The sequence below is a fragment of the Myotis nattereri genome, assembly GCF_964212035.1.
Source record: "Myotis nattereri genome assembly, chromosome: 12".
NCBI lineage: Eukaryota > Metazoa > Chordata > Mammalia > Chiroptera > Vespertilionidae > Myotis > Myotis nattereri.
Window position 1 is genome coordinate 69158350 of NC_138087.1, and position 9942 is coordinate 69168291.

The 9942-nt window shown below is 42.4% G+C and overlaps 1 long non-coding RNA gene across 2 annotated transcripts; it reads right to left on the reverse strand.

Moving 5' to 3' along the window:
• Positions 1-2955: 2955 nt before the first annotated feature.
• LOC308528276 lies at positions 2956-9735 on the reverse strand. Of its 2 annotated transcripts, XR_013996685.1 has the most exons (4): positions 8133-9735; positions 5940-6066; positions 5250-5337; positions 2956-5095 (listed from the first exon to the last, which is right to left on the reverse strand). It is a non-coding gene; the product is annotated as an uncharacterized lncRNA (long non-coding RNA). The 2 variants fall into 2 exon arrangements; XR_013996686.1 differs by lacking the exon at positions 5940-6066 and having other exon boundaries at positions 4027-5095.
• Positions 9736-9942: the final 207 nt, after the last annotated feature.

Genomic DNA, 9942 nt, shown 5'->3' on the forward strand with positions numbered 1-9942 from the left:
CAGACTCAGGCATGGAGGTGCACAGACCAGCACGCTCTTCCCAAAGGGCAAACTATTCTTGTATATCACCAAGCCGAGTTCAGGGGCCAGAAATGGTTGTAGTAAATAAAACAGCAATATTAAATCCTGTTTGCAGTTCTGTGAGTGATGGGCAAACGGAGATAAGAGAAGCTGAAGAATCAAAACTAAAAACCCTCAGCCTACTGGCAATGGTAGAGTAAACACATTTTACAGAGGTACAATCTGGTATAGGAGAGAGAGCATGGGTTTGACAGTGGAAAGACCTGTGTTTATGTGTCCAGTTCTACAATTTCCTCTGGCTAGATCTTTAGCATAACACCCCAACTCTATTGGCCTCAGTTAGTTGATATTTCAAATGGAAATGCAATAATTGATGTTACCATAGAGTTGTTTTGCATATTAATAGGAGAATAAATATGAGGTTGTTGAGTTACCATTTATTATTTACCTTCTACACATTCTCCAAGGCCATAACCAAGCCACTCTTCCCTCTCAGGATCTGATCATTCCATTGCCATCATCTAAAGTGACCATTCCCTTTTCCAAAGTCCTTTGGAACAGCTAGTAGCCACATTAAAAAGGGGGAAATGAAATGGATGAGATTAATTACAATATTTCCTGAAACTCCATATATCAAAAATACCATCCTTTCAACGTGTAACTAACATAAACATATGATAGACATTTCATATTCCTTTCCCATTCTCTCTGAATAAATGGTGTATATTTTATATTCACAGCACATATCAGTTCAGACCAGCCATCCTTCAGTTTCTCAATAACCGCATATGGCTGGCCACCGCCTCTTCCAAGAACTGGTCCAAGAGGAGCCAGTGCTTCTCCTTCCTGTTGATGGGATGATTTTCTAAGGGTGGTCAGTCTTCAGTGGCAACAGCCATTCAGTGGCCGAAGGAACACTCCATGTTACCAACTCCGTTTGGAGTTTTAATTTTTTGAACTGTCATCCCTGAGAGCTGAGGTCCAAACTATCAGATTGAAAAGGGGATGGAGCAGAGTGCAAGACTTGACCTTTAGAGGACATTGTAGCCTTGATTTAGTGCCCCGTGGATACTTTAAGGCATCCCTCATCTTTCAGATAAATAACGCTGCTGGGAAGAGATGGGTCAGACCAGATTAGAGCCCCATTGCCCTACATCCTATCCAACAATGTTCAGGAGTCGAAATGTTGTTGGATTCGGAGGGATTCTGTTTGTGCAGCATGATTGCTGATGTGCCCGAGTGTGTAAGACCCTCGCTCAGTCTACCACATCCTGAATTTGGCTGGCTCACTAAGGCAGTGAGGATTATGCAGTTTAAATTGGATGAATGTGGTGATGGTTGTTGAAAAATATCATGAACAACAACAAAAATTAAAAAACAACAAAATAGATTTTAGGTTGCACCAATTAAACATTTCATCCTAACTAGACCAAGATCTCCTAGAGCCAGACAGAGACTACTGGATCTGTTAATCTTAGAATTTTGTAGCTATTAATGTATAGAAAAGATACTTTTGGATTTCTAAAAGCACAGAAACCTTGGGAGAGATCTGGCCTCACCTGTGTCCTGCAGGGCCTTGTGTGAGGGATCCATCCCCATGACAATTTAGGAGGCAGTCAGGGCCCACTCATCTTTTTGAAGGTAGAAGGAAAATGGCAACACCCCAGGAGACAGATGTTTGCGCAATGATTTCTGGGCAGTCAAATAGGATCACCACTTAGAGGGGTATTGTTTGCAGAGGAGAAAGGCATTTTGCATTCCACTAGAGACCTGGAGAGCCATGGAAGATCAACACAGCTCTCCAGGAGCCCCCTGGCCTGAGCTCCTGATGGACAGGTGTAACCATTCCCTACTTGAAAACAATGCATACTGCATAGCTTGAAAATAGGCTAGAAAAACACTGCCCTGCCTCTTCCCAGCTCCCAGACTGCTTTCCTGGAAACAGTAAGAGGAACAAGAAATAGGGTTTGATTCTAGCTCATTGATCAAGGTACGTTGCCACCAGTCTTGTCTGTAAAATACTTATGGGAACCCTAGCTGGTTTGGTTCAGTGGATAGAGTGTCAGCCTGCGGACTGAAGAGTCGCAGGTTGGATTCTGGTCAAGGGCACCTGCCCGGGTTGTGGGATTGATCCCCAGTGGGGGGTGTGCAGGAGGCAGCCGATCAATGCTTCTCTCTCATCATTGGTGTTTCTATCTCTCTCTCCCTCTCCCTTCCTCTCTGAAATCAATAAAAATATATTTCAAAAAATAAAATAAAAGAAAATACTATGGGAAATGAAGGGTTTCTTCTTCAGGAAACCTTTGGTGGCCTTCAGAGATTTGCAGAGCAGGCAGGACCTGTCTTGGCCTATCCTGGGTGGCCTGTCAAGGGTTTGGGGCAACAGCCAGAGTTTTTTCAACTCCTAGGTTCATTTCAACTTACAGGTAATTATTTTTTATTTTTTAAGATTTTTATTGATTTCAGAGAGGAAGCGAGAGGGAGAGAGAAATGGAAACATCAATGATGAGAGAGAGTCATCTATCGGCTGCCTCCTGCACACCTCCCACTGGGAATGAAGCCCGAAACCCAGGCATGTGCCCTGACTGGGAATCGAGCTGTGACCTCCTGGTTCATAAGTTGATGCTCAACCACTGAGCCTCACCATCCCAGCTACAGGTAATTATTTTTTTTAAAGAGTGAAAAAATATACTCTGTTAACAGAATATAAAAGAAAAAAACCATTCTTCCTCTCATATGCTTTCCCTTCCTCACTGTATACAGTAAGAAATGGTAACATTATACATACTAGGGGAGTATTTTTCATTGTTTCACTAGTTTGTTATCTAGGCTAATGTACCAAGCAGAATATATATATTCTGGTTGCTCGTCATATGTTAGAACTTCTAATCCTTTTATGCAAAAACAAAAAGAGGAAAAAGAAGACTAGATGTTGAATGTAGGTGTGTTGATTGTTTTCATTCATTCACTCAACTAACATTTAGTGAGTACAATTCTCTATGCCAGATGAGAACTTAGGTTCTGAGTTTTTATCTTGGATCTACCATTTACAAACCATGCAGTGTAAGCCACACTGTTAACCTTAATTCCCTTGACAGTGAGATAACACAATCTGATTTCATCATTCACTGGACTGAGAATTAAAGGTGTTAGGCATTTTGCCAAGCAGTAATAGTTTTGATCTTTACTCAGTTCCCTAAACTAAATATTATGGGGCCCATGTTACTTATGAGAAAAGTGGTACTCAGAGTGGTGAAGCAATTATGGCCCAATGAAATGAATGACAGTGGTTGAATTTGAACCCAGGTTTGTCTGGCTGCAAACATGCTCTTTACCACTATGTGGAAGTCTTTATAACCACACAGAACTATTTTCCTGCCATGTTTTATAATGGTATATCTAGTTTCATATAGTAACTTTGAATATCTATATGAGATCTTAGGAGTTTTGTGAGTGCTTCTACCAGACAGCTTTTAGAAGGTTGGTGATGATCTGGTAGGAGAGAAGTAGATTGCTGTCATCTTTAGGTGCAGTTCATCAGCTGAGATTCTGTTGCCATAGCGCTGAGACCTGGGCATCAGAGTCTGTGCTAATGACAGGACCACGTGGTTGAATGAATACAGAAGCCACCAGGAGAATATGAGCCTCTGAATGTAATTCTTGGCTTCTTCTTACATGCCAGTTCCATAGATCTCTCAATATATTGATTAGACATCACCATACATGTGCTTAAAGCAATCAGTATACTAGAGCTACTGGTGGAGATCAGAGAGTGGGAAATGCCATATGCAGGTTATTGCTCATTGTTTTGATATTTTCAATACATAGATACCTGGATTATGCTCTGTAGTCTCTTGAGATAGGAAAAGGAGGCAATTAAAAAACAACAACACATTTCTAGCTCCCACTTTCTAGTCACATGCATTTTCTCCTGTTCTTTGTAATGCTTTTGAGTTTGGGCATGTAAATTTACAAAAAGGAATAAAATCAATTTTTACTATCTTTGGTGATGTTTAATAACATCATTAGAATATTTGAAAATTAACTGTGATCGTTGAATTGTAAAATGTGGAAGGTTCAGCCATATTTAAGCTTCTCTCTGTTAAAGTTCTAGGATGCTAAAAGAACCCTAGGAAAGATGTAAGAAAAACATGGTCTGCATGTTGAAAAAGAGGTATGGGTTCTAAGAGATGAAGATGCTGATTCTAAGATACTGAGGTGGACAGACCTATCCGTGAAGGTGAATATCCTGAGCATCCACTGTTGCTTTTAGGTGAAATACTAAAAAAATTATTTAAAATTTAAATGTGGTGTGTGTGTGTGTGTGTGTGTGTGTGTGTGTGTGTGTGTGTGTATTCCTAAGGGAGACCAGCAGCCAGCTGTGATTTGGGCCAAATGCATTGGGGATGTGGACATTTGTTGCTTTTGTATCACATCTTTTTCCCCATATTTCTGCTGATAGCACCCCCAAAAGTTCTTCTGAGGAGCCACCTTTTCCCCTTAATCCATCTGACTGAGGCGATAGTGAGTTATCCTCTGGATATGGAGCACAGAACACCATGATGGAAATTCAGTGATGGGGACACAACCCCATTGCAGCCATTTAGACTCCCAGTCTTGGGATTTTTGCTGGGACTTTCAGGAGCAGTTAGCATTCACTGTTCAGCTACGTGTAAAGAACTTCTGCTTGACCACTTGCCACCCAGAGGAACGAGGAACTGAGAGAGGCAGGCAGGATGGGTCCTGATGACATGAAGTCAAATCCAAGCAAGTTCTATGTCTTTTTTTTTTTTTCTGTTACATGAAGCAATACTTTCTTTCTTTCTTTTTTTTGTTGTTGCTGCAGTTAGTTTCATATGAGTTTCTTGTCATTTCTAAGCAAGAGAATGCTAATTGATACTGCCAGTTTGATTAAGTGCTCCTGTTCAAAGCCTGTCTGAAGAGTTGTTGCAGCCCCTGGCGTGTGCAGCGACCCAGCAGGATGATTCGCATGGAAACGCACATGGCTTGGTTGGATCCTGGCGTGCTTGCTTAACAGTGTTCGTATCAGCAACAACTAACGCAGGCACCTGTCCTGGCAGAGAAAAACAATGCCTACATTCATTAACCGTGGCTTTGTTTACCCCCTCATTGTTTAAGCAAACAGACATTAATTTTTTTCTTGGGCTACCTGTCCCTAGTAAAGCCTGCAGTGCCCACATACCAATGAAATTAGGTTTGATACTTACAACTATGTCTGGATTTCATAAATATTGTATTTTACACAAGCTAGCAGTCGGGACCCGGGCTCCGTAAACAATTTTTCTGCGCTGACATCTGTAATGAAACATGGGGGAGGGTAAAAGTGACACAGTGCTTGGCCTTCAGGATGGAAAGAGAAAGATATCCTTAGTTCACAATTTAGATAATTCTTTCTATTTGATCTTGCCATCAGATAGGTATGCTTTTATCTCTAGCATCTACAGAGAGCCTTCACCTGTCTCAGGTAGAGAACATGCAGGGCTGACACTTGGGTTTCATCTCCTGTGACTAGTCTAATTGATGGGTAGTTGTTGCTACGAGGGCTGTACTGAAGTGTTTGGGGGTTTTGTGGGAGAGGGTCTCGTGATCCACTGGCAGTGGCTGCCCCAGGCAAGAGGTAGACAAGAGGTAACACTAAGGAGGGACACCAAGAAATATTGCAAATCTAAGCATATCTGGTGGTTTGACACAAAAGGGTGGGGGGGTGGGAGCAGGGTGAAGTGGGGGGGGTCAATGGGAGGGAAAAAGGGGAACATCTGCAGTACTTTCAACAATAAAGGTAACTTTTAAAAACAAAATTAGGATTAGCCAGCTAAACTCAAGCTAATTGCAATAGAAGTCAATTATAAACACTGGCAAAAGGATATTTATGTCATAAAATAATAAGACAACCGTACCTTCTCAGGAACAGTGATGCTGAAGCTGAATGAAAATGTGTTTCCTTGCTACTTTAATGTCACTGGGCGCAAGTAAGTGGGGCTTGCAGTCCTGTGTTACAGTTCGCAAAGGTGCGACCTGGCATGGCTGAGTACAGATAAGCAGAGCATTTAAGAACACAGACTCGCTGAAACCGGTTTGGCTCAGTGGATAGAGCGTCGGCCTGCGGACTGAGGGGTCCCAGGTTCGATTCCAGTCAAGGGCATGTACTTGGGTTGCGGGCACATCCCCAGTAGGGGGTGTGCAGGAGGCGGCTGATCGATATTTCTCTCTCATCAATGTTTCTGACTCTCTATCTCTCTCCCTTCCTCTCTGTAAAAAAATCAATAAAATATATTTAAAAAAAGAAGAAAAAAAAAAGAACACAGACTCATGGGGTTGGGATTTCAAGCCAAACGTCAGCTCTTGCTAGCTGGGGTTCTTGAGCAAATTATTTTACTTCCTTTTTTTCTTTTTTTAATATGTTGTTATTGATTTCAGAAAGAGAAAGGGAGAGGGAGAGGGAGGGAGAGATAGAAACATCAGTGATGAGAGAGAATGATCAATTGGCTGCCTCCTGCATGCCCCCTACTGGGCATTGAGCCTGCAAACCTGCACGTGCCCTGACCAGGAATTAAACCTTGACCTCTTAGTTCATGAGTCGATACTCAACCATTGAGCCACACCAGCTGGGCTCATTTCATTTCTCAGATCCTCAGTTTCTTCATCTGTGAGAGTGGAGAAAACCTGTGACTCGTGGCTTTTTTGAAGCTTATTTTAATCACTGAATTTAATTATATAATATTTGTGAAGCTCTTAGCAAACTTCCTGGCACATTTTAGGCATGAAATATATGGCAAATAAAAACAATAAAGGAAAACAGCAAGCTAGTGATATTATTTTGTCTGACCAGGTCAGCCCAGGCAGTGAGGGTAACTTGCTCAGAATCTGTCATGTATGGGGTACTCACAATATATACAATTGGGGTATAGGGAAGGATTCACCACTCAAAATAAAACATGTAAACAAAACAACTCTCTCCCCTATCTCATCCCTTTTATTTTAAAGGTATCAAGTGAGAGGGGACAGGGAATCATGGTTAAGTGCATTGAATTTTGGGTTCAACTATATGAATTTATGTCTTACTAATTTTTTCTCTTTAGGGATGATAATCATAGCACCTACCTATTGGAATTTTTATGAAGATTCTATAAGTTGACACATGGAAAACAGAGAAATGCCTGGTCCAAAGTAAGTGCTCAATAAATGCTGTTATTAATAATTACATGATTATTAGTGGGAGGTATAACATCTCTAAGCTTGGCTCCCATTGATGTAGGTACCATATATCAGGCTTCATGCTAAGCGCTTATCTCATTTAATCATTACAACAACCTTGCTGGGATAAGGGTTACTTCCTAATGAGACTGAACGCTCGCAAGGGGAATGATCCGTTCACTGCTCTGGACCAGATGTCTGGCTCAGAGAAGGGACTCAATAAATAAATTCCAGGTAAGTTATTGGATCCCCACTTGTCAAAGGAAGACATTGAGACTTGCAGGGTTAATGCTGCATGTGTACAGTTCCTGGTAAGGCTTACTTTGTGCCTTCCTGGGGAATGGTGATGCCAGGTTTGGGCCCAAATCTGTTTGACTTCAAACTCTATTTCTCACATCCACTATACTCACTGACTTGAAAATAATTAGTATTTATTCCCATCGAAAAAAAAAATGATGTCACCAGATTGGAAGACTGTCTTCCTGGTCGAGAGCAAGCTGTGGGACAAATAGATACTCGCTTTCACTTCCCCCACCCCCAGTAATCATGTGTATCCAGATGGAATTAACTTCAAAATTATAAATTAACAGGGCAAGCAAGCACTGGTGGGATAGCTTTGCAAGCTGAGTGGGAGGGATTTTCCCTTCTCTCGCCTGGAAGGTATTTGTGAGTAGATGTGAGGTAGGCTATGGGGCATTGAGATATCATATAGGAACCTGCAGATATTTAGCAGCAGCAGATACTGTCACCTGATCGTGCATGGTCAGATCTGAAAGGGGAGACTGACTGTAGAGATGATTTGATACAACTACCCAAGTTATAGATCATAGTAATTTTCTGTTGGTGTGCAACAAATTCCCACACATTTAATGGCTTAAAAAATAGCCCACACTTACTGTATCACAGTTCCTGCAGGTCAGAAGTCCAGGCACGGAATGACTGAATTCTTTACTCAGGGTCTCATCAGACTGAAAGCAGTGGGTGAGCTAAGGCTGTGACTGTCATCTGGAGCTTGGTGTCCTCAGCTCAGACACTGTAGGCAGAATTCACTTCCTTCTTGTTGTAGGACTCAGGTTCCTGTTTTCCTGCTAGCTATCAATCAGAGACCTAGAGATCACCCACTGTTCCTTGCTAGATAATCTAACATAATCATGAGAGTTATATCTCATTATATTTACAGGTTCTACCCCCACTCCAAGGAGAGGGATTATATAAGGGCCGGAGTACTGGGGTCAGTTCTAGAATTCTGCCTGCCAAATAAGTTGAGAACACACGTCCCAGAAGGACAAATAGGCTTGATTTGTCTGGAGCACAGGGCTTCCTGGAGACAGAACTAGACTGCTGGCTGGTCACCTGGCTCCAAGTTCATCTCTCTGCTTCTGGTCTCTGTAAATCAAGGGCTTCAAGGTTGTGTATCTAAAACTCAGTCGTCCTGCCGAAACCGGTTTGGCTCAGTGGATAGAGCGTCGGCCTGCGGACTGAAAGGTCCCAGGTTCGATTCTGGTCAAGGGCATGTACCTGGGTTGTGGGCATATCCCCAGTAGGAGATGTGCAGGAGGCAGCTGATCGATGTTTCTCTCTCATCGATGTTTCTAACTCTCTATCTCTCTCCCTTCCTCTCTGTAAAAAATCAATAAAGTATATTTAAAAAAAAACAACAACTCAATCGTCCTGATGGATAATGCTATCAGGATACATTTGATAGTGAGTGACAAAAAGCCAAGCAAACTGGCTAAAATAGAAAGGAATGTTATTGGCTGAGAAGGTCAAGTGTCCATCTGTGACTCCAGGTATCTCTGGGTCTATCTTGTGGATAAGCCTTTCTCCGTGTTGCCTTCATTCCCCGTCAGGCCTCCTCATTGTGGTGACAAAGGTCATCGCCAGAACTCCAGGCTTGGGTTTTACCAGCTAAGTATGCCCATTCTTAGCATATTGTTTTTATGAGTTTTAATAACGGTTCCAGTAAATGTGGCGGGGCTGACAGATTGTACCCATCTCTAAACCCACCACAGTGACCACTGGGACAGAACCCCCTGCCTGGCTGATCTTGGTCATATGTCCTAGAGCCAGGGCTAGAATCAGCACCCGTAGAACCACATGGACTGAGACTTAAAAGGCTGGTTTCCCATAGGAAATGAAAGGTGGTGTTAGCACAAGAGGAAAATGGATGCAAGGCAGTCAGTCACACCCTACCAACAGCCTATGTAGAGCTCCCCCTAGTGGAATGTGGCAGAGAGTTAGAGCTGGGGTAAGGCAAGCCTGTTATTACAAAGAGGAAGGTGAAAAGACAGAGGAGAGTGGAATGGATTGATCATTAAGCCACCAAAACAGTGTTTAACAGAGAAACAAAGAGAGAGCCAGTCCACCAGCCTTGATGGGTCAAGCTGTGGGTCCATCATTACAAAAGTGTGTTCCTCTGTGAGTCATACTAAGTTCCCGAGCCTGTTTCCTTTTCTGTAAAGTGGGGCTACCTGCCGTGCCTACCTCATCTTTCAGTCATTGCAAAAGTGAGGTCCCAAAAAACAAAGCGAAACAAGGGAGCAACTATCGGAGATTTCAAAAGGGCTTACATATGCTGAGTTACTAATTCACGTAGACTACTGCAATTGGCAATAGGGTTATCCTTGGACACTAAGCCAACAGGATAGTGTTTTTCTGGACGTCTTTCTAAAAAACCCTTTTTAGAAATCATATGCCACCAAGGTA